Raw genomic sequence first — 26,879 nt, forward strand, 5'->3', positions numbered from 1 at the left:
CCCATTGATGTTCTACAAGGTCATCCTCTGCTACATATGTGACTGTAGCCATGGGTCCTTTCATGTGTACTGTTTGGTTGGTAATTTAGTTGATGGGAGCTCTGGGGGTTCTGGTTGGTTACTATTGTTATTTCTCCTATGGGGCTAAAACCCCTTCAGCTCCTTCAATCCCTTCTCTAGCTCTTCCATTGGAGACTCTGTGCTCAGTCCAAGAGTTGGCTACAAGCATCCACCTCTGTGTTTTTCAGGCACTGGCAGAGCCTCTCAGGAGACAGCTATATCAGGCTCCTGTCAGCAAGCACTTGTTGGCTCAACAATAGTGTCTGGGTTTGATAACTGTATATGGGATAGATCCTCAGGTGGGGCAGTCTCTGGATGGTCTTTTCTTCAGTCTCTGCTCTACACTTTTTCTCTGTATTTTCTCACATGGGTATTTTGTTCCCCCTTCTAAGAAGGACCAAAGTATCCACACTTTGGTCTTCCTTCTTTTTGAGCTTCATGTGTGGCTCCAAGCATAACAAAATCAAGTGTTGTGACTTGTTCATCTGTGTTCTCTGCACTGAAAACTACTTTGGCTGATTAGGGATGCCTTTTGTGCTTCGATATGGAAAATAATAACTGTGTTTTCTATTTCTGGGAACAAATATTCTGGAATTTTGATACATACTGAATTAAATAAAAAAATTTATATTGTTTTGTGATTATGATTTTTCCACATTATTAATTACACAAATCTCTATCAATAGATGATCTCTCCATTTTCTAGTATCTTCTTCATTTTCTATCTTAGTGGTTTAAAGCATTATTTGTAGTGTCTTCCACCTCCTTATTATTTTTAGTTTTTTGCTTTATTTTGAAGATATAGTAAATGGAATTTTTTTCTGATTTCTTACCTTAACATATTTATTATTGGGAAATGAAAAAGGTACTGAATATTTGATGCTGATTTCTGTACCCTACTTTTTAGATGAAATTATCCATATATTTAAACATTTTCTGGTAGACTTTTTATGGTCTTTTAAGGGCATCTACAATTAAGATAATTTGACTTATTATTTTCCAGTTTGCATTCCTTTTATTTTTTCCCCTGTCTTATTTTGGTAAAGATTTCAAATAGCTTTACAAATTTCACTTACAGCAGTTATATCCTTTGTCTTATTCCTGATTTCAACAGAAATGCATTTTACTTTTCCCATTTAGTATAGTACTAATAGTAAGTTTATCAAAAGTAGTCTTTGATTGGTTCAATTATATTCCTTCTAATCCTTGTTTTCAAAAGCTTTTATTATAAAGAGATGTTGAAGACTGAAAAATCTGATTTAGTTCACTTATAGATAGGCACTTTCTTCAACACCATTTACGAAAGGCACTCTCTTCACCCATGTTTAGCTGGTGCCCTTGTACCTGTGTATGTTTTGGGGCTCTGAATGATGCCCCTTTGACCTAGGCCTGTTTTTTTTTTTTTAACATCATGCTGTTTAAGTAACCATACTATTTTAATATACTTTGACATTGTGAGCTTTAATAAATCCATCTATTTTTTTCTCCTTGCTCAAAATGATTTTCATTATCCTTATAATTCCATAAGAATTTTAGCATGCTCTTCTTATTTCTACAAAAACACTCTAAGAAGATTTTTGTTTTCTAGGAGTTTACTGTACTGGAGATTTTTGGGAGTGATATAGGTATTTTAAGTTAAAAATCATTTATGTTCTTTAATGTCACTTTAAATGAAATGGTTTGCTCTTTCAGTAGTCTGCCATCAGTGTGTAGAAATACAGCTGAGCTTTGTTAGCATCTCTTCATTGGTATGCTAATGAGGAGTATGAAGAACTGACAGGAAGAATAACCACAAGACTGGAAATCATTTAAATGCAAACTGAGAATGATAGTCTGCCAAGCACTTGGCAGCATTGGAGATTATCCTGTTGGATATTCTAGGTTTTTGTCTGGGTGCTAGCTTATTAGAGAGGGAGAGAACTCTAGGGTGGCAAGAGTTTCTGTGTACCTACAGCTAACATGTTAGCAGGACCCAGATCAAGGTTCATAATGTTTGTTCTAGGCCCTTTTCTCTGCCATATGAGAACAAGAGCTTGGCTTTGATGAACGGTGCTGATCTTGTCTCTGCTAGTGCATCCATCACTAACAGATCGAAAAAACTGATTGTACAGTGCAAATGCTTTGTCCTGTTGAAATTGCTTTAACTTTTCTACCTGTCAAAGTGTAAAAGTATGGGGGGAATTGACAATAAATTATAAGAAAAATTATATATAAACTGTTCTGATACAAGGGAGCCCAGGTATACATCAATTTCACTTATTTTCTGGTAAATGAGTATTGAAGGACATTTTTATAATTTTTTTTTTTATCTAACATAGCAGCCACAGGGACTATTATTATAAGAATTGTTTTATTATCTTTGCTAACTAATACCTGTATTTAAAGCACACAACACTTTTACTTTCTTAACAGATTGTTGTGATGTGTATATTTTTTTCCTTACATGTTCCATTAGTCCTTTCAGTTGTCCAAAAGTTGCTTCACTTGTATGTCTAGCCAACAGAAGTTAAACTTTGTTTTTCTGTGCTCCCAGAAACCATTTCTTTGCATATGATCCTGTGAGGCTATTGTTAATGTAAATATCCTCATAATTCTGCCTTCACAAACCTGAGTAAAGTTTGATTCTCAGTTACTGTTTCCCAAATCCTTTTCTAACAGCTCCTATCCTCTACTAATTATATCCCTCCACTTTTAAATGCATGGAACATATCCTTTCCTTAACACTTCTGTTGACAGAAATGTTCTATTTGGTGTGACTCTAACCAAACAAGTGAAAGATCTGTATGACAAGAACTTTGAGTCTCTGAAGAAGGAAATTGAAGAAGACCTCAGAAAATGGAAAAATCTTCCATGCTTGTGGATTTGGAGGATTAATTTAGTAAAAATTGTTATCTTACCAAAAGCAATATACAGATTCAATGCAATCCCCATTAAAAATCCCAACTCAGTTCTTTATAGAGTTAGAAAGAGCAATTCTCAAATTCATCTGGATTAACAAAAAACCCAGGAGAGCTAAAACTATTCTCAATAGTAAAAGAACTTCTGGGAGAATCAGTATCCCAGACCTCAAGCAATACTACAGAGCAATAGTGTTAAAAACTGCATGGTATTGGTATAGTGACAGGCAGGTAGATCAGTGGAATAGAATTGAAGACCCAGAAATGAACCCACACATGTATGGTCACTTGATCTTTGATAAAGGAGATAAATCCATCCAATGGAAAAAAGATAGCTTTTTCAACAAATGGTGCTGGTTCAATTGGAGGTTAGCATGCAGAAGAATGCAAATAGATCTTTCCTATCTCCTTCTAAGCTCATCTCCAAGTGGATCAAGGACCTCCACATAAAACCAGACACACTGAAACTAATAGAAAAGAAACTGGGGAAGACCCTTGATGACATGGGCACAGGAGGAAAGTTCCTGAACAGAACACCAATAGCTTATGCGCCGAGATCAAGAATTGACAAATGGGACCTCATAAAATTACAAAGTTTCTGTAAGGCAAAAGACACTGTCAATTAGACAAAACGGCAACCAACAAATTGGGAAAAGATCTTCACCAACCCTATACCCGACAGAGGAGTAATATCCAATATATACAAAGAACTCAAAAAATTAAGACTCCAGAGAGCCAAATAACCCTATTAAAAATGGAGTACAGAGCTAAACAAAGAATTTTAGCTCAACATCATTAGTCATTAGGGAAATGCAAATCAAAACAACCCTGAGATTTCACCTCACACCAGTCAGAATGGCTAAGATTAAAAACTCAGGGTACAGCAGGTGTTGGCAAGGATGTGGAAAAAGAGGAACACTCCTCCACTGCTGGTGGGATTGCAAGCTGGTACAATCACTCTGGAAATCAGTCTGGCGGTTCCTCAGAAAACTTGGCATGACACTTCTGGAGGACCTTGTTATATCCCTGGCATATACCTAGAGGATTCCCCAGCATGCAATAAGGACACATACTCCACTATGTTTATAGCAGACTTATTTATAATAGCCAGAAGTTGGAAAGTACCCAGATGTCCCTCAAAGGAGGAATGGATACAGAAAATGTGGTATATTTACACAATGGAATACTACTCAGCAATTAGAAACAATGAATTCATGAAATTCTTAGGCAAATGGTTGCAACTAGAAAATATCACCGTAGATGAGGTAACCCAATCACAAAAGAACACACAAGGAATGCAGTCACTGACAAGTGGATATTAGACCAGAAGCTCTGAATACCCAAGATGCAATTAACATATCAAATAATTCCCAAGAAGAAGGAAGAAGAGGGCCCAGGTCTTGGAAAGGCTTGATGCAGCAATGCAGGGAATTACCAGGACAGAGAAGTGGGAGGGGGTTGGTCAGGGAATGGGTGGAGGGAAGAGGGCTTATGGGATGAATGGGGGTGGGGGTTGGGAACCAGGAAAAGGGAAATCATTTGGAATGTAATGGCTTGAGTGACAAGACAAATTAAAGCTCTTTTCAACTACTATTTCTTTTCTGTTTTATATAAAAATACCGTTTTATCATTCATTGTAGTCAGGCATTGTCATGGATCCCTGGACATACTTTACCTGCCCTGTAAAATCTTTAAGAAAAGGAAATAACAGGTTAGGGGCTAGCTTGAGCTATGTCTATGAGTCCTCTGACTACTGCAAAAAAAAAAAATCTACTAGCTTGGGGAACCATTGTTTGTGCTAAGGCTCTAAATAGCCAGTAAAAGCCACATGATACCACAGACTTATTACATGAGTAGTCAGAAAAACTTATTTCAAGAGGAACAATGACAGAGCACTTAAGAATATGAGGAGTGGATGAAGTCTTGTGTGAATGTATATCATTGATATCAGGATGACCATGTTAAGGACTTCAATGCCTCAAACCCATGGGAAGATCAAAGTCCTTCCCTAGTCAGGCTGAAAGGAATGGCAAAGCCTTCTACTCATCAAATTATGGATACTGACTCTTCATACAGAACGTATCAAACACAGCTTCCTTCCCTCAAAGGACTGCAGCCCAAAACTCCTCCAAACATAGACTTGTCATTCAGCTGTATATAATAAACTCACTTCAATTATTTGTATACAATAATTGAATGACTTTTAGGCTGGTGATACAAGTCCACAAGAACACTCAATCCACCCAGTTGCAACTTTTCTGAATGTGTATCTGTTGTTTCTTCATTCCTCACCTCCCCAGTCAGATCAGTCCCAATGCTATGGAGGTTGAAGCACCGGGAGAAGAGTCAAAGTGTCTGGTCATCTAACAATTCCATCAAACACTTTGTACATAGCAATCTATTGAGTCGGCTGGACATTGAGGTAAAAGGATTAGAGAGACTCTAGGAATTTACTGTGGTTATCTTCAGATTATAAACCAAATAAACAAGTGGAATATGTCATATGATTAATGTAAGAAGTGTTTTACACACACACACACACACACACACAGAGAGAGAGAGAGAGAGAGAGAGAGAGAGAGAGAGAGAGGAGAGAGAGAGAGAGAGAGAGAGAGAGAGAAGGAAATTCAGAAAGATTAATTAGATATGTCAAGCAGAGGTAGAAGATATTTCTTGCCAAGGTAGCATGTGGAGCAATGGTGCAAGGTGGCAAGATGTGTACTGGATTGGGCATGCATGAAATAGGTTTTGTTTAGTGAAAGCAATGGAAGGCACAGACATCCTAAGGTGAGACCAAGCAGAAGGTATTGATAGATGGCATGGCATGAGAAAGGGAAGCTATACTGGGACCTTGAGAAGTCAGAGTACAGGGTCTTAAGGGTCATTTTAAGGACTGATTTATGTACTAAGATGTAAATTTTGAGACATTTTTATAGTAAGGGATTATGATACCGGATTTGTGTTATAAAAGTATAGCTTAGTTTGCTGAGTTGAAAATAGTGAGAGAGTGTGGGAAAAAAGACCATTATTACAAAGCTACTACAATAATTCAGAGAAAGACAATAATACTTGAATACAAAGTAAAGCAGGGAAAGGAGGAATGAATTGATTCTGCATTTGCTAATGGATTTGAGATGGTCGAAGGAGGAAAAGAAAAATTGATCAAAGTTGACTCTAGCAATAAATGTGTTGAAACTTTTATTTTCCAGGTAAGGGAAATTTTCTAGTGAGGAAGTATGTTTACTTGCTTCTCCAATATGCCTTGGGCAGGGGAAGAGGTTAGTTCACTCATGTAAAGTTTAGAATGTGGATGGGATAGATACCCGTGAAGGTCTGGCACATGCTTTACTAAGCAATTGCAAAGTATGGGAACTAGATCTGTGTTAGAGAAACATGTTTGAAATTCACTGTTAATGGGAATATTTGTTCTTCAAAGTATCCAAAGGCTGATGTCTAATAATTTCAATAGAAAACTGATCTTGAAATGTATGAGTAGAGATTTGAGGAAATTTAGCAAGTGTATAAGTAATACAGTACTCTTGAAATAAAAGAAGACAGTGTTTCAAGGGAAATCTCTTGCAAGGAAGTGTGCTAACAAGCAGGCCATTACTTCTAAAACAAACTTAACTGATTGCTTTGTCATTTAGGGCTTTCTAGAAAAGCCACATAATGCTATGGCATCTAAGAACAGCCCATCAAAAACAAAATTGAAAAGCATTATTTCTAGTGGCACTCTTCTCATTTTTGTTTTCCATTGATAAACATTTTCCTGTATACAGTAATACAGGGTTGCTCCACTCAAATCCTCTATAGAGCAGAAACTTCCATGAATGCTATCAATCACAGAGTCCATGTAGATCTTCTTGTATCAGAAAAGTTGTATGGAAAGACAAATAAATAACCATGAAACAAAACAATGGCAAAAACAAAACAAGGATGTTAGAACCTTAACTTGGGAGAAGGCAAGACCTAAGCTTGAGAACAGAACTACATGGAAGTCTGAGCCAGGTGAAGTCTCACTTTGGATGGACCCAAGTAGCTAGGTTTCAAGAGCTACTCAGCAAATGGAAGCTGTGTTGAGTCTGTTAGTATACTCTGGAAGGAGGAGCTACAGACTATCACTGTCATTGTGTTCTAGCAAGTCAAACTCTGACTTATTTTCTATGACTTACCTGTATGTATTTCCTTCACAGAGCCCTCACAAACTATTTCCTTCAATGCCTGCTCTAGTCAGTTATGGAACTGAGTTTGTGTTTAAATATTCTGAGATCTCAGGTTTGATTCTATCAGGCATCTGTATCTAAGTGGACCATCATTCACCATTCTGTATCAGCATAATCCTGCACAGGTTACAGACAATTCTCTTTGATCACAGTGTCACCTGAACAGACCTAAGTAGGTCATAGAGTATAAAAATACTTGGGACACCATGATGTTGGATGCATCTCAATCATGGTTATCATTATCCCATCTTTGTATCCTGTAATTGAGTTTATAAGGATAAGAATAAAGATAAGGATTCTTTTATCTGCCCTACATATTTCTAATGCAGTGATAAGCCACTCAATCAAATCTGTTGGCTGGTATATATATATTAATACATTATATATGTTATATATTATAATATATGTATTATGTATTTATGTATGTATGTATGTATGTATGTATGTATGTATGTATGTATGTATGTATATCCCCAGGCAAACAAAGCATAAGAGCCAAGAAACTGAGGAATGAGTTGAATTGGCCATATGTGTGTGTTTGTTTGTGTCTATAAAATATATTTTTATGTATTTAATTATTATATTGTTGGGTTCATACATACATATGAACCCAACTATTTATAAGTAAATAAACAACTATATAAAAATCAGGTACAAATTCAAGTTCATGCCTTGCATTGAACTATGTGTTTGAAATTAAAAGCCAAGCCCCTGTTTTTGCAACTGAAATATGAAACATGTGATTATTTTTCCCTTTTAAACACAGAGTCGGGGTTTAATATATAGTTGGGGCAGATATAATCTGACAAACCTCAGTGCCTTTCACCTGTGAGTGTGCCAATCCTGATGCCATGTGTGTAGCTGCTGCTGTTAGTTTCTATTCTTCCATTGCCTGGCCAAGATCTCTCTCTCTCTCTCTCTCTCTCTCTCTCTCTCACACACACACACACACACACACACACACACACACACACACACACACACCAGCAATACTAATATGATAGAAGCATCAGCTAAAAGGACATCTGGATGATCATCTACCCAGTTTTTAGCAGGCTGGAGTCTCCTGGACTCCCAACCAGTAAGGGTAAGAGCCAAGAAACTGAGGACAAAGCTGAACTAGCTGAACAGGACAACAGGCAAAATGTGCAAAAGAGATTTAATAAAAAATCTCATTCTTTTCTATTTTGCTTTGGTCAGATATTTCAGGACAATTGCATCTTCAAAGATATACAGAGCCAACCTGGGGTGTCACATAGAGCCAGCCATGTGATCAGCTCAGGCTGCTGCAAGCTGAGTCCTGGTATGTAGAAAGAAAAGCTGGAGGAGACAGGGCCTCTGGACACCCTGGAGGATTTTACACCAGTATGGAAATTGCTACCATTTCCATAAATGATGTTGGGCACATACTCTGAAAATCCAGACATTTTCTGGATTTCCAAACTGAAACTCAACATCCAGGAAAGATGTTGAGCACATAAACTGAAAATAGACTTGTAACGTACCCTCTGTTTTCCTCTATGGGTCTCAGTATTGCCATCTGTGTACTAAAGAAGTCTCATTTTTAATGTGAAATGCAAAAACAGAATGTTGAAGGGGAGATGACCTCCAGTTCGGTGTCTTCAGTCCTGAACTCTCATCTGCTATATAGCCTTTGTTCTCTTTTGTCTGTAGAACATTATTCAGCTTTTCCACTCTTAGCATTGGTATCCCAAATGTAATATGGAAAAGGACCTATACCTGCCAGGATCCATATGGTATTCCACCATTCTAGTTTATTCTACCTATTGGTTCAGAAGGCACAGTAGGGTACAGTTGTTAGCATACCAGTTGCCATACTGAGTGAACTTCCATGGAATATTTGAAGCTGATCTTTAAATTTCCTCATCTCAGAAAGGCTTCAGAAATAATCCTCTTCCCCCCACCTCCCCACAACCATGCCTACTTCTGATAAATTAAACTTAGTTCAGAAAAGATTAAGGTTCATGCTGGGCTGTAGAGATAGATGAGTGGGGCTGTTTTAAGGCAAACTGAAACTCATACCACCATGTATTCTTTATTTTAACCCTTACTGGAGTAAGGGGAAAGTGCAAGAGAAAGTCAACCTTTTCTTTCCTGGATCTTCCCTTTTATGATATATATAATGCCATATATATTCAGTTTTAAAACTACATCTTGGGTTGCAGATCATAACATTTATGTAGTTTTTTTTTTTCGATTGCAGAGAAGATTTATTCACACTCTCTTGCACAACATTCTTCAATACCAGATACTTACATACACTCCACTACTCTATTTCCTAACGTGGAATTCTAGGTATGAAACTTTCTAGGTCTTTCACATTGTCTGAAATATACTGAGTACCCAAAGTCTGTCTTATCTATTTTACCCATCATATGAGGACTACGGGAAGATATTGACCAATGGTAAGATCTCAAAGTCACACAGCTAGTAAAGTGTCAGAGTTGATAAGCTATCATGTGTCTGTAAGATTAGACAGTTCCAGGGTTTCAGTATTGCTACAAAGTACTTGTATAAACCTGGCCTTGTGTGTGTGTCTGTGCGTGTGTGTGGGTGTGTGTGCCCTTGGAGGAAATATATGAGGTTATAAGGAGGACATGGTGATTTGTATATACAGGAAGTGATGCTCTTAGGACATGTGAGCATATTGGAGTGAGTAGGTGTGTCACTGTGGGTATGGGCTTTAATACTCCAGGCCTAGTATTAAGAATACTCTGGAAGTGAGTATTCTTCTAACAGACTTCAAATGACGATGTAGAACACTCAGCTCCTCCTGCACCATGTGTGCCTGGATGCTGCCATGTTTCCATCTTGATGAAAAAAGACTGATCCTCTGATCCTGTAAGTCAGCCTCAATTAAATGTTCTCCTTATAAGAGTTGCCTTGGTCATCGTGTCAGTTCACAGCAGTAAAACCCTAACTAAGTCAGAGGGTATACAAACTAGTGGGGCCAGTAAAAACAACCCAGACCTGCCAGCCTCTGCAAGTTTCTATGTATATGACTTCTTACTTAGATTGTACAGAATATTTGATTATGATAGAGATTTTGGCAAAGAGTCCCCAGCTGTTCCACTCAAAATGCCTCTCTCTCTTTCTCTTTAAGTACATATTGATTAGAGTCCAAATAACCTCAACTCTATTCTTAGGACTGTGCCTTAATTACAATGGATTCTTAGTAAAAACTGATGTTTCAGCCTCTGCCTATTCTTTCCCCTTCCCCTGTGTCTAATATTCAGACTAGACTTATGCATCAGAATGAATTCCTTTTAAAAACATGATTTGCAAGCAAGATATTAATAATGTTGTAGTCACCTTGTTTCAACCTTAGTAATATGAATGTGAATTTTTAGACTGAGTTCAATGCTTAATTTTAAAAATTCATGTTATAACACTTATGATTACATCCTAATAAGGTAATGAGAACAATGGCAATAGCAATAACAATGGCAACAATGATCTAATGATCACCATTAAGCAATTACTATGTGCTCCACACTGTAGAAACAGTTACATGTATTAATTCATTTAATAGAATAGCCACACATACTATAATTATTATTCCTACTTTGCAAGATTTGGGTTCAGAAAGTGAAATTATTTTACTCAGCTTCACTCAGTTAATACAGAGTCTAGAACCTCTCTGACTCTGGAGGCTGAAGTTTTAATTATCAACATAAACTAAATCTCTTAGTGAAAAGCAGGAAGTTGATTTGAGAGCTGTAGATTGGTCTTAGAAGAGCAACTATGAATTCTGATGGGTTCTAGGGGAGTTGGGGGGGGATCCTGAGGCTTTTATTTTGCGTGTAAACCACTGGGAGGTTTTGCCTGTGGCCACCCTAGAGATTACACTGGAGTTCTGAGAGGTCCAGACACTAGCTGGGACATTAGGTGACAGAAACAATGATTCAGACAAATCATTTGATTACAAACCAGCAGGGTTCCAGGTGGTCAGGCATAGCTCTGGACATCTAATGAAACAGTTATATGGGAAGGGCACACACTGAGCTGGCCTTGAGCTGCCTTAATGAAATCAGGGACAGGGAAGACCTAAACATCCTAAAGGACCTGCAAACATACTTAGCTTTGCTGCCCAGCTCTTCGTCTATTGTAAGGATCTGATTGTACTTGGCATGGCACTCAGACTGGCAAGGGCTACCATACTTGATCTGCCCAGTGCAGAGCCCTAGGTCAACAATGAAACTATCCTCAGTCTCCCTGATTGGTGGGACACCATGACACCCCAACCATTCATTGTACTGTGCCAACTTTAATGCCTGCATAGTCTCGGTCCCAATCTAGCTTACTTTTAGAAGAACACAGTTGCAGGACCTGCCCACAACCTTGGCAATCCATTTAAGATTAGTTACTATGAGGTCATTACCCACCACCTGGATGACTGCATTAGCCATGAACTTCTGCCAAGTTTTCCAGTCCTCTTGGTCAAAGAGGTTTTCAATGGACACTACCAGATACTCCTGGATGAAAGATTTGTTCAGGTAAGCCAGCTGGTCAGGTGTGATGTACCTGCTGAAGTCATTCTGAGACTTGAAGTCCAGGTCATACTTGTAGAGCTTAGAGGCAGCAACATCCATGCTGATGACAACCTTGTCAGTATAGCCGGCCTTCCCAATTGCAATCTGCAGCAATTCCAGGGCCTCTTGTTCTCCAGGATGTTAGGTGCGAATCCATTCTCATCACCCATATTGGTGGAGTCCTTCCCATACTTCTTCTTGATGTTCTTCAGATTGTGGTAAACCCCTACTCCAATGCACGTGGCTTCCTGGAAACAGGATGCCTCTACAGGCAGGATCATGACCTGTCCATGGCCAGCTATTGCAGGCATGAGAACCACTGTTGATCACACTGAAAGCTGGGACAGGTAGGATAACTTTAGGGTTGCCAGCCAAGTCAGCAATATGATGGTAAAGGGGTACCAACTTTTCAGAAAGCCAGAGACACTCCCAGGATAGCATTTGCACCAGATTTAGATTTATTTTCAATGCCATGCCTTTCAATCATTAGTTTGCCAATGTTCTCTTGCTCCACAACATTCAGTTTCTTGCTAAACAGAGGAGGTGCAATAGTGTTACCGATGTGTCCAACAGCTTTTGAGACACCCTTCCCTGTTTTGGTATTTTTTCCAACCTAACTACCCAGCAAAAGAAATCTCAACTTAATCAATATCAGTACAGGCTGTACGCACACATTGGACAGATCTCCCACTACACTACTCTATTCCTATCTATTTTATCCCATATATCTTGAGGTTTCTCCAGGCCAGGAGCTTCTCTCCATCCTCTCTGTCGATCCGATCCTCAGTAGCTCCTCTCCCTTCCCTTCTATCCTTTTCCCCTCCCCCAAACTCTCAGCTCCTCCTCCTTCCTCCTGCCCAATCATTGGCTCTAGTCTTTATTTGAAAAGTTAAGTTCTTAAGTTCTTTATATATATTGGATATTAGCCCTCTATCTGATGTAAGATTGGTGAAGATCTTTTCCCAATTTGTTGGTTGCCGATTTGTCCTTTTGATGGTGTCCTTTGCCGTACAGAAACTTTGTAATTTTATGAGGTCCCATTTGTCAATTCTTGATCTTAGAGCATACGCTATTGGTGTTCTGTTCAGAAATTTTCTCCCTGTACCAATGTCCTCAAGGGTCTTCCCCAGTTTCTTTTAAACAACCCTATTAAAAAATGGGATACAGAGTTAAACAGGGAATTCTCACCTGAAGAACTTCGGATGGCGGAGAAGCATCTTAAAAAATGCTCAACTTCATTAGTCATTAGGGAAATGCAAATCAAAACAACCCTGAGATTTCACCTTACACCAGTCAGAATGGCCAAGATTAAAAATTCAGGAGACAGCAGGTGTTGGAGAGGATGTGGAGAAAGAGGAACACTCCTCCACTGCTGGTGGGGTTGCAAATTGGTACAACCACTCTGGAAATCAGTCTGGCGGTTCCTCCGAAAACTGGGCACCTCACTAATACCACCACCAAACATCAGTACTTCATTCATGTCTCTTTTTAGAGCTCAAAAAAATCCATGCTAACATATTTGCATAAAGTCTAAGTATCATAATCAATCCAAAACATAGCAAACGGATAATACTTAAATGTCTTAAATGTCTGGTTTCAAGCCAAACCGATAATAAGAGGCCAGCCTATTGTCAAGTCTCTGTCTCCATGAGCAAGATATGGAATGTTTTGTTATACATGAAAAAAAGTTTATGAATTGTGTCTTGGTTAACAATTGCAATTATTTGGTTAAATAATTGAAACTATTGCTGGATAGACTGAGGAATATTATAGAGGTGAAATTGTATTATCTGCAATTCCTCAAAATACTGAGTTTTGTTAATTAATTTTTTATTTCATAATTTATATATTTATATACTGCATGTTGATTACTCTTTACTGATCTTTAAATTATTCTCTATTGTTGATAATTTCATAAAATATAAAAATAAATACAATATCTACCCCCTTTCACTCCTCTAGCTCTAACTATAATCTCCACAAATATTCTTCCCCCCCCCAATTCAAGCTTTTTCTTTTTTATTAATTTTTATTATTCTTTTAATTTTTGATATTGTAATTACATCTATTTTCCCTTTCATTCCTCTAAACTTTCCCATATACCCTCCTTGTTTTTTCAAATTTATGGCCTCTTTTAATTAGTTGTGATTGCATGAGTACACACACACACACACACACACACACACATTATCAGAATAAGTCTTAGTATGATTAACATTACTTGTTTGTATGTTTTCAGGGCTGACCATTTTCTATTGGATACACAGTTGGTATACTCTTTTCTCTGAGTAAGACAATTTTTTTCTACTGTCAGTTGCCTGTAGTTCTTTGTGCAGAAGAATTAAGGCCTCGTGGATTCCCCCATCCATTCTTGACATATCTATAGTGTTGCTGTTGTTCATCTTATGCTTAGGAAATAACCTTGGTTAGATTTTATGTGTGTAGATTCTGACATTACTTGGAGACATAGTCTCACAGCAAACTCCCTGATAAATTCATTTCCTTTCTCTTCTCTTCTCTTCTCTTCTCTTCTCTTCTCTTCTCTTCTCTTCTCTTCTCTTCTCTTCTCTCTCTCTCACACAGTGTTCTCTGTAAAATAAGAATTATTTTACAAATGTATTCACTGGGATTCAGGTCCACAAATCTAAATTTCCATTGGTTGTGGCATTCTTTAATGAACTCCTTCTGCTGCAGAGAGAAATTTCCTTGATGAGGGGTGAGGACTACACTTATCTGTGGGTATAAGGATAAACATTTAGAATGTATTTAGGGATTATGTTGATACGATAAAGTGTGGTTATAAGTTCTCCTACAAGATCTATGGTTTCTCTAGCCCTAGCTCTCTATCATTTTTAATCACCCATCCATGGCTTTCAACAACCAAAGGTCCCTTTCTAATAGGCATGCCTTTAAGTTTTGTTTTATGATCCACGAGAGTTATCCAAGTCCATTTGTGTGGCCAGGAATATGGAACTATCCTGATGCAAGTGGTCCCACACATGGATGAGCATCTGAATGCAACTATAGGTAATTATTCAGTGGAAAAGGAGAGGATCCAATGAGTCTCTTTTCCATCCCTGTCTGATGATTTATAAGTTCTATCTTGTGTAGGAAAACATAGCTCCTCTGAGTTCATGGTTACTATGGCTGTTTTGGACCCTGAAGATAAGGTCGTCCAGGCCTTATTCCTATCTTTCTACTCTTATACTCCTTTTGCTTACCATTCTATAATAATTCCTGAGTCTTTGAGGCTGCACACTTAACTGTTTTCGACACTGAGCACCTTGAAAAGCAAAGATTTGTTTCATTCTCCACCATTCACTGTAAAGAAGGCTGAGAGCAATATCTATCTATATGCATATGTATGCCTACACACACACACACACAATATATATATATATATATATATATATATATATACATATATATATATACATACATATATATTGTATGCATAGAAGATTACTTGATGTCATATCTATTAAGCTAAACAACAATAATAACTTACCTCTTAGAGTCTACGTATACCTTAATCCTGGAATTTTTATTAGGTTTACAATACCAGATATGAAATATCTTCTATAAATCAGCTTTCCAAATAAATAAGAGAGAGGTTGGCTGCCATCTAAACAGCTACCTCACTACTGAAATGATGAGCACATTTTTTCTAGTGGGTTGGTATTGTAGTTCAGAGTTCAATAATAGGGTAAAATAATATATGTGTTTTCTCCCCCACCTTTCGTAGTGCTTTCTGGCACTGTGATTATTAACCACCAGGGAGGAAGCTTCCAGCTCCATTTCAGCATGATTTTCTTATAGTGTGCAATCACAGTATGTGTTATCTTTAACAATGTTTTATTATGTAGTTCCGGTGGACAACAGAGGAATGACAAGAGACTGTATCTTTGCAGGGACCACTGGCTCATATTTAAGCAACTATTTGTAAGTGGGTAATCCACATGTGGTGCAGGTTTGTAGGTTTGTTGTTGTCCTACAACCCTGGGATTCTAGGAGCAGCAATATTCCATATCAAGTATTGTATCTTCATTTATTTTACTTTAACTTTTTTAGCTTATATATTTAAATTGACATACAAAATAGTAGGTTTCCATGTGTCTTTTTCGCATACCCTTCATTTGGATTAAGTCTCTAACCCTGTTCTTTTTCTTTCCCATCCCTCTATCTCTGTTTAACATCTCATCCTCCAGTATTGCCCCTCTGTATGTTCTGCCTTCTATGTTCTACTAAATCTCTTTCAATAAGACATCACACTAATGGCCACTTTTACATTTCTTTTATGAAGCTTTTATAAGTGGCTCAGGTTAAATATACACATCTAAGTATTCACATCTGTGGTTTGCATATGAGAGAGTGCATGGGATATTTGACTTTATATGTCTGGGTTACTTCATTCAGTATAATTTTTACTACTTCTATCAGCCTACCTGCAAATTGCATTTTCATTTAAAGATTAGTAAAATTCCACTCAAAATACATCACATTTTTATTATCCATCCATGGACAATTGTATTAAATTTTGAAATCACATTGTTGAGACAACTATAATTGTTTTTTTTTTTTCTTTTTACATTTGTTTCCTTGAGAAGCATCTTTTAAAGCATCAGGTTAACAGTTGTTACGTTCAGCAAGAAACTGCCCATACAATGTCCTCTATTTGATAAATAAGGACAAATAAGAATGTGAATTTCTAACTTCTGTTCATTGAAACCATCCAAGAAGCTTGTAAATATTTCCATTTTTCTTCTTGATTTGGGACACAGATTACTGTTTCTTGATTCTATAATTTTATATGAATGATTTTCTGGGCACTTGAAGAAAAACATGAATCTTGATGATGAAATAAAGCATATGTCATTTGGTCTAAACTTATGGTTCATGATACACTATGCTAGGCTTTTTAGAGGATTGACTAGGGCAAAATACATGGAAAGCAACATTCTTGTGGATCAAAATTAATAGTATATAATATGAATTGTGTATTCTAACAGTCATAATATGTCAATGAACTTCTATAGAGTCATAAAAGCAATTATATATGAGCCTTTACAGGATAACAAAGATTAATACACACAGTTCTTCTCAAAATCTTAATTAAAGATAAGTACGACTCATTAATTTCCTCACATCTATTTTTGTGTTTATTTCATCATTTATTCCATTCTTTAATTCATTGAATATTATACTTTAACTATTTGCAAAATGATTTATGCCATCATAGCAATATGGATATATACTTATTACACAAATTAGTTCAGTCCTTTTATAAAGTAATTATCCACTATAGAACATGTGTCATCACAATAGTAAGAAAATACAATGTAAGTGCCTATGTGGAAGTAACATTAGTCTGACCAGAGACGGTTGACACAGAGCCTTCATATATACTTTTCAATATTTAAGTCTTAATTAATGTGAATGGGTCTTCTAGCCATCAAGTTGGATGGTTTGTTTATCACTATTAGGATAACTCTAATTTGTGTTAGTTCACAAATTTGTAATTAAGGCTTGGTGAAAAGAGTTTCTTCTGGCTTGGCTAACTCAAATCATCCATATTTAAATTGGCCTATATGAGCAGTCCTATAGATTTCTAGAAAAAAAAATAAACTTTGGCATATGTTATAATGTAAACATATTCCAACAGAAAAACAAGTCTCCCCTCCCACTGATGTCAGATAAGGCCATCCTCTGCTACATTTGGATCTGAAGTCACAGATTCCTTCATGTATACTGTTTGGTTGGTGGTTAGTCTCTGGGAGCTCTGGGTGGTCTGGTTAGTTGGTATTGTTTTTTCTATGGGGTTTCAATCCCCTTCAGCTTCTTCAGTCCTTATGATTCTGTCTCTTAGATATTTTCTTTGACAGCTCTAAGCCATCTTCTTTTACAGCTCCCTTTGATACTCTTATCTTGACATTTGCCTTTGTAGAAACCATGTTCGTAGTGCTTCACGTGTCGTTAGCACATGGCAATTACTCAGTACATATTTTTCACTGGGTAAATGTTGACAGAAACAAGTATTATGATATTACTACTAATAATAAAATTGATGGTCAAGCGTATCTTTTTCTACAACTCTTTTGATTTTTTTCTCTGCTTTGTCTCTTATTTTAAGCTACATATAATTCATGTAATAAAAATCACATTTTAATGAAGTAGATATTAATTATTCAAAGGATATTCTGAAATGCAAGATGTTTGGGTATATATTTGTCCTGTTATTATACACAATTTTATATACACCAAATATGACTTATATACTCCGCTCCTGAAAATATACCCAAATGACTCTATCTACTAAAACAGGAATACCTATTTATCCATGTTCATTGCTGTCATGTTCACAATGGCTAGAAAATAAAAGCACACCAGATACCCAACAACAGATACATAGATAAAACAGGTATGGTACATATGCATAATATATTACTTGGCTTTAATGAAAAATGAAATTTACAGAAAAATAGGTTGAATTAGAGAAAACTTTATTTTCATTGTTGTAACACAGACACAAAAGTTCAAATGCCACAAGTTCTCTTTCATGAGGATATGAAGATGCTTTACTCTTTTTTCTTATTTTATTTTCTAAATTCTTTGTTTACATTCCAAATGCTTTCTCCTTTCCCTGTTCCCCACTCCCCCTATGTCCCATAAGCCCTCTTATCTCCACCCATTCTCCAATTATCTCCCTCCTTTTTCTCTGTTCTGGTACTCCTTATTCTTTAGGGAAGTGTGTCTAACATGAAGTAACTGTATAAACCAGGAAGGGAAGAAGGAAAAGAAGGAAAAGAAGGAAAAGACTAGCTTAGGCATCTTCAGGATAGTAGATTGTAAGTAAAGAGAAAATAAATTGGGGAATACTCTTAGTGGAAAGGTTAAGCAAAGAGGAATTTGGGGAAATTTGGAAGTTGATGGAAAAGGATGAGGAGGATTTGTAGAGGTAAAAGGAGTATAAAGAAATTTGGAAAACAAGAAATTCCTACCTGTTCAATGACAGGTGAATATTGAAAGTAGGTATCTAATTTTACTCTGAAAGGACTCAAGGCCCATAGGGGCAAGGGTGACCAGTATCTGACACTGTGAGCTTGGCTAGTGCTCAGGTCTGGGGAGGTAGTAGACCCATGCACAAGTACACCTCCGATGATTAAGTAAACAGACACATCAGTAACTACCTTCTACACACCTATACTTATACCATGACAAAAGCTGCTCCATGCCTTAATCAGAGAACTCTCTCGTTACAATGAACAGTACTGAATGTAGAGATTTGTGGCTTCCCAAGATGCAGAATGTCCAACTTTAAACAAATCACTTATATCATGCCCTTTAAAGTTCTAGAAATATTGTATAAGGGTGAAAAAAGTTTATAAAACCAGAATATATGGTGAAGGAATACAAAATTCCATTCTATAGAATTGGTACAGTGATTGCAAACACTAACTTACATCAAGAGTAATTACCCACATTGCGCACACACAAGACTGACCATCCCAACAGATACCCATCAAAATCCCAACTCAATTCTTCACAGAATTAGAAAGAGCAATTATCAAATTCATCTGGAACAACAAAAAACCCAGGATAGCTAAAACTATTCTCAGCAACAAAAGAAAATCTGGGGGAATCAGTATCCCTGACCTCAAGCAATAATACAGAGCAATAGTGTTAAAAACTGCATGGTATTGGTACAGTGACAGACAGGAGGATCAATGGAACAGGATTGAAGATCCAGAAATGAACCCACACACCTATGGCCACTTGATCCTCGACAAAGAGGCTGAAAACATCCAATGGAAAAAAGATAGCCTTTTCAACAAATGGTGCTGGTTCAACTGGAGGTCAGCATGCAGAAGAATGCGAATTGATCCATCCTTGTCTCCTTGTACTAAGCTCAAATCCAAATGGATCAAGGACCTCCACATAAAGCCAGACACTCTGAAGCTAATAGAAAAGAAACTGGGGAAGACCCTTGAGGACATCGGTACAGGGAGAAAGTTTCTGAACAGAACACCAATAGCATATGCTCTAAGAGCAAGAATTGACAAATGGGACCTCATAAAATTACAAAGTTTCTGTAAGGCAAAGGACACCATCAAGAGGACAAATCGGCAACCAACAAATTGGGAAAAGATCTTCACCAATCCTACATCAGATAGAGGGCTAATATCCAATATATATAAAGAACTCAAGAAGTTAGACTCTAGAAAACCAAACAACCCTATTAAAAATGGGGTACAGAGTTAAACAAAGAATTCTCACCTGAAGAACTTCGGATGGCGGAGAAGCATCTTAAAAAATGCTCAACTTCATTAGTCATTAGGGAAATGCAAATCAAAACAACCCTAAGATTTCATCTTACACCAGTCAGAATGGCTAAGATTAAAAATTCAGGAGACAGCAGGTGTTGGAGAGGGTATGGAGAAAGAGGAACACTCCTCCACTGCTGGTGGGGTTGCAAATTGGTACAGCCACTCTGGAAATCAGTCTGGTGGTTCCTCCGAAAACTGGGCACCTCACTTCCAGAAGATCCTGCTATACCACTCCTGGGCATATACCCAGAAGACTCCCCACCATGTAATAAGGATACATGTTCTACTATGTTCATAGCAGCCCTATTTATAATTGCCAGATGCTGGAAAAAACCCAGGTATCCCTCAACAGAAGAGTGGATGCAAAAAATGTGGTATATCTACACAATGGAGTACTATTCAGCCATTAGAAACAACGAATTCATGAAATTCTTAGGCAAATGGATGGAGCTAGAGAATATCATACTCAGTGAGGTAACCCAGACTCAAAAGGTGACTCATGGTATGCACTCACTAATAAGTTGATATTAACCTAGAAAACTGGAATACCCAAAACATAATCCACACATCAAATGAGGTACAAGAAGAAAGGAGGAGTGGCCCCTGGTTCTGGAAAGACTCAGTGAAACAGTATTCAGCAAAACCAGAACGGGGAAGTGGGAAGGGGTGGGTGGGAGGACAGGGGAAGAGAAGGGGGCTTACGGGACTTTCGGGGAGTGGGGGGGGCTAGAAAAGGGGAAATCATTTGAAATGTAAATAAATTATATCGAATAAAAAATTAAAAAAAAATAATAATACATAAAAAAAAAGAAAGGGGCCTTAATGGAACCTTACCATATATCTTTAAACTATTGGCTAATGGTTAAACTATATAACATAATACAATCCCCCATATGCATATGTATGTGCATGTGTATGTGCATGTGCATGTATATGTGTATGTGTATGTGCATATGCCACGCACATGTTTATATATATGAATGAATCTCATGTCTAGGTCTGTTATCTTTACAGATAACATCCTACATCTAATAGAGGCCTAGTATCCAATATATAAAAATAACTCAAGAAGTTAGACTCAGGAGAAGCAAATAACTCTATTAAAAATGGGGTACAGAGCTAAATAAAGAATTCTCAACTGAGGAATTATGAGTGGCACTTACAGAAATGTTCAACATCCTTAATCATCAGGGAAATACAAATCAAAACAACCCTGGATTTCCACCTCACACCAGTCAGAATGACCAAGATCAAAAACTCAAGTGATAGCAGATGCTGGCAAGAATGTGAAGAAAGAGGAACACTCCTCCATTATGGGTGAGATTGTTAGCTAGTGCAACCACTCTGGAAATGAGTCTGGTAGTTTCTCAGAAAATTGGACATAGTACTACCTGAGGCACATCGTACCACTCCTGGGCATATACCCAAGAGATGTTCCAACATATAACAAGGACACATGCTCCACTATGTTCATAGGAGTCTTATTTGCAATATCCAGAAACTGGAAAGAATCAAGATGTCCTACAACAAAGGAATGCATACAGAAAATGTGGTACATTTACACAATGGAGTACTATTCAGCTATTAATTAAAAAAATTACTCCATATGGTTGCTTCTCCTATGGGGCTGCAAGCTCCTTTTAGCTCCTTGAGTCCTTTCTCTAGCTTCTCTTTTGGAGACCTTGTGCTCAGTCCAATGGTTGGCTGAGAGCACCCACCTCTGTATTTGTGAGGTACTGGCAGAGCCTCTCAGAAGACAGCTATATCAGGCTCCTGTCAGCTAGCACTTGCTGGCATCCACAGTAGTGTCTGGGTTTGGTGACTGTATATGAGATGGATCCCCAGGTGGCACAGTCTCTGGATGGTCTTTCCTTCAGTCTCTGCTCCACACTTTGTCTCTGTATCTCCTCTCATAGGTATTTATATATGGTTGTTGTTGTTGTTGTTGTTGTTCACAGATGTCAGAAGAAGTCAGATATTCCAGAGCTAGAGTTACAGATGGTGATCAACCAAATGGTGCTAGGAAATGAAACTGAGACTTTTTCATGAGCAACAAGTCCTCTTAACTCCTGAACTATCTCTTCAGCCCAGATGAAATAATTCTTGTGACAGAACACCTGTCACAATATGGGGAAGATTTATGTTGACAACTAACGTAGAGGCAGAGTTCCAGGTAGAGTTTAATATTCAATACATAAGTCATTCCTAGATAAATAATCCAAATATGAGCACACCTCTCTTTAGAAATTTTTTCCCCCAACATCATGCATTTTATGGGAAATATAAAGACACATAATACGCTGAATGAGAAAGAAGCCAATGGTAGAGTTGACACTGTGAAACCCCACTATTCTCCCCCTCTACTGCCAGCCTTCCTATTACGTGATGACCCTCAGCTCCTCTTATGAAAACTTGCCCTCTTCTTGGGTGTTCTAAGTCTTCTAGTTTATCTGTTTTTCTTGTTTGGTCCTCCACCTTGGCTTTCTACCAAGTGCATCCTGCAAATGTTTATTTTTATAAATGTTGCATATCCAGGGCAGGAGATGGGGAATAGGGTGAGCCAGACTCATTTACCAAAGCACTTTGGCACTGTGCTCTCGAAGTCATTTCCGCAGGAGGCTGCCCTGGATGGAGTGCACTTACTCCCAGCCCTCCCAATCCCACTTCCAAGCAGAAATCTTTGCAGTTACAGTCAGAAGCCCTACGGAGTTCTGAGCCAAAGCCTCCTTTCCTGAAAAGCTGGTGGTGGCCTTCAACATCCTGCCCTCACCTTAACAGCGACACTTTTATCTCATCTTCAAGGAAATAACCAAAACCCAAAATGAATTGGAGAAGCACAGAATCCATTAAACAAAAAAAATATACATTTAATAGGAATCAACTTGTACGAAGTCTGTCCCAGCTACTGGGTGTCACAATGTCCTGGCAGAAGAATCAAGGAGGTACTATCTTTTATAAAGGATACGGCATAGACCTCTTTAAGTTAAACATATAATATCACAAAATCCCAATGAACTAGAACATGATCCCAATTTAAAGATTGGGAGACAATAGACATAAATGACAGAGTTTGGATAGGAGGAATGGAAAGAGAAGAGATGATTTGAGTTTTCATAACTTTTGTGAAGTAGTTACTGAATAGACTCAGGGTCCATTTCATCCTCAATACCCTTCAATCTGACTGTCACCTCTACTTTCCCACCAAAACAATGGCTAACAAGGTGATCATTGCCAGTCACATGCCTGAACCTCAGAATTTCTTCAGAATCATGTTTCTTCTGTGGATTATCAGGCTAGTCTTTGAACCTTCTTTTCATTTGAAATCAAGACATTGTACAGGCTCGTGGTGAGCCTGAGCCCTGGTGCTTCTGGTCCTGAGGTGGTGGTGCTTGTCTAGTCTAAAGCTCATTCCTAGATACCTTGTCTACCTCAGCTCATTGCCCAGGTGATCCAGTTCTCTCTCTTTGCTTCAAAGGCCACCAGCATACCCTTTCTTCCTCATCCTAGGATACTTCTCAAAAGTCCTGCTTCATCTCTTCTTGGATGTCTTTTCCTTTGCCATTCTCAAATTAAACTTCTCATCTTTTCCCCCTCATCTTTTCCCCCTCTTTGCAGACCTGATCTCAGTTATACCTATCTTCATATTTCCTGATATAAAACTCCCCTTTGTCTCACACTTCAGTCATGACAGAATGGTTTGGGTTGATTCTAGAATATACTCTGCATTCAGCTTCTCAGATACCCTTACTGTCACCAACTTGTGTCAGTTCTACACTTTTGCCAGCCTTCTTGGTCCGCTTACCTTTAGGTTTGCCCAAATGCAACGTGGTCACAACTCACTGCCCAGATATTTCTAATAAACAGATCAGCTCATGCTGCTTCTCAGTTCAGAGTTCTCCTAAGGCCTCTAAGTTCAGAGGAAATTTGAAAATCTTTAAAACAACTGAGAAGGCCCAAACAATCTGGCCATGTGTCTTCTCCCTGATCGCTTTGTTAATACTCTATGCTACCTCTTTTCCTCTGCTCTGGTCACCACACTAACTTGTAAATGCAGGGGGGCATGCAACCACAAAAGCATCTCCTTCAGGAGGTAGATTGCCGGTTTAGAGGAGATGCTTTCTTGGTACCAATGGGGTGCAGGCCGAGTGTATGCAGCAGTGTTCAGATGAGCTTGCTGTGGCATTTCTCACCTGCTCCTGGAGTCTCTGTCATTGACTCTGTGCCACCTAACCTCCGACCCCCAGGGCAGGTAGGGTTGGGCAACGAGTAATCCAGGGCACAGACAACTTCCTTGCTACTTTCCTGAAAATCTGACCTCTATGCATCTAATAGCTGATTTTTCCATTCACTAGGTCACTGAACAAGACCCAGTGGACCTTTCTCCTTAAGAACCTCATTGTACTTAAAGCTCTAACTGTAGCATTCATTTTCTGTCTTTTCATGGTCTTTATTCTTCTCAATAACACTTACTGACATAATTTGCTGTATCCATCTGATTCATTTTGCTTATTTTTTCTGTCTCTTCACACTAAAAACAAAATCATGGAGGGCAAAGCTTTCTGTTTCTTTTCCCACTGATAGATATTTACCCATCATCAATTTGACTGTATGCCTATCCATTATGTATTTATTGTTTATCCATCATGGAGATTATATAGTAATTTTATATAAATATTAATTGCTGATTAATTATTGCAATAAATATATTATTTTCAAGAATTATATGCTGTTTATTAAATTTACAACAACTATTTATCAGTTAAATGATTATGCATTAGATAAATAAATTGAAATAGGAAGGAGAAAGGGCTGTTTCCAAAAGATTTGGCACAGCCAAGGAAGTCTTCACAAATAAATAAAAAGTATTTAATGTGTTCTAGGTTCTATGCATGTCATGTCATCTAAACATCATCTCATTAAACCTTAATGACACTGTGAAGTAAGTTTGTAAGGTTACTGTCTCTGATTGATAGCTTAGAAAACTTCCATACCAAAGACTTTAACATGCTTTCTCAAGAGCAATGCAATGACTTTTAAATCAGCCCCAAGGCCAGCTGTTTTCTGTCTTCTTTCTGACTATGCAATGCCACTCCACAAATCTTCCCTTAGGAAGGACTATTGCACTATAAATTAAATGAAGCAGTAAATCAGATAACGCTACATCCAATAAACACCGTCACTTGTTTATAAATGTATTTGCTTAATTATTTAGTAACTATTGTTAGTTCGTAGCATTTCTATTATAAGACATGCCATAGCCATTAGAGGAAAAAATAAGTAAAGAAACTTTCCCTACTTTTAGTGAACTCACCAGCTAATGTTGTTCTAAACCTATGATATCTTTCTTTTTTAAGAGCCAGAGAAGGTAGGAAATTATTTTATTAGGGGCAGGCAATCTTAGACAAGGAAGTTCTAAGAGGCGTCTGATGTTCACAGTCCTACAGGACAGCTCAAGACCACACGGAGGAAGTCCATTCCAGGAAGAAGAAGCAGCAGGAGCTAAGGATAGAATTGGGGCATGGTAGGATCCATTCAGTGGAAAGAGCTTTGCAGGTGTTATAATTAGATGAATGAAGGTTAAGTCTGAACTTTAAGGGCAGTAAGAAACCATGCTGTGGCCTGATTAGATCTGTTTTATTGAAATCATTTTGAGAGCCACCGGGGAGGATGAATGGTCAGAGATAGTAAAGGGGACAGGATGTTGGGTTAAGCATCTTGCAATATCTAGGGAAAGATTATGAAACTAGTTCTTGGGCAAGGGTAGTATGGATGATGTCGCAGGTAGACACTGAGAGGATTTATTTGTCCTTTTAAAATACAACTATTCATTAAATTATTGGGAAACTCCAAAACACTTTAATACACAGAATGTAGCTTGGACCAAATAAATTTTAAATTTCTGGAGAAGCACAAAATAGGGCAGCTCATAAAGTTCCTTTGGTGATTGCAATGTATACTCAAGTTTGAAAGCTACTGGTTTGTGATCTAGTTGGAGTATTAGCTTATCTGAATGATTTAAGTTTTTTTATGAAAGGAATGAATTGGACTTAGAGAAAATTTTCAGCCCATGTGATAAAGAGACCTGCTATTGTTTCAATGTTTTATTTCCAAATCAGAATTGTGACAATGACGTTTGTTGAATTGTGTGAGACAAATGGTGTACTGCTCAGCTAGATACTCTGGTAACAATTGATTGTCAAGGTTAAAGGAGATAATGGACACAAACAAGTGATGAGTCCTACAATGAATATACAAGTTGACAAATGAAGTATATTCAGTTTGATAATTATTTATTTTGTTTTATGTAAACTTAAAATTTAGGGTTTCTGTGAAATATCCAGTAACCTGGAAATAAACCCCTATGTATCTGAGAGATAGTTCAGATAACTGATGATTAAAATTTGGTCCTGTTCTCTGCCAATGTGGATTGTTTAAATTATAATAACAAAGCAAGTCATTAGGGCAATATTATTTTCTAAGATCTGGAAGAAAGACTGGAATGTTTTTAGTCACTGTGTTCTTTACAGTAAAGAAAACATAATACTAAACCTTGCTTTGGAGCATTTGTGGGAGAGCCATGATCATGTAAGAAGACATGACAGTGTGAATATAGGATGTGTTCAGAGTGTAAGAACCTGGAAAGGAAGAAATGAAAATAACTGGCAGAAACACAGTAAGCAACAGACAGGTCAGAGCCAAAGTGTGCATTAGCACAGGTTGCACTGAAACTGTCAGCTGGAGCCTCATTGTTCCTCTTGGTTTAATAAGCTTTTGAGTTAAAGAATATTTACAAAAGTGGTAACTAATTGCCCTCATTTAAAT

General features: G+C 37.7%; 1 pseudogene; it reads right to left on the reverse strand.

Moving 5' to 3' along the window:
• Positions 1 to 10,809: 10,809 nt before the first annotated feature.
• On the reverse strand, positions 10,810 to 12,585 carry LOC127679935 (alpha-enolase-like; annotated as a pseudogene).
• Positions 12,586 to 26,879: the final 14,294 nt, after the last annotated feature.

Source organism: Apodemus sylvaticus, chromosome 3, assembly GCF_947179515.1.
Source record: "Apodemus sylvaticus chromosome 3, mApoSyl1.1, whole genome shotgun sequence".
In the NCBI taxonomy this organism is placed as follows: Eukaryota; Metazoa; Chordata; class Mammalia; order Rodentia; family Muridae; genus Apodemus; species Apodemus sylvaticus.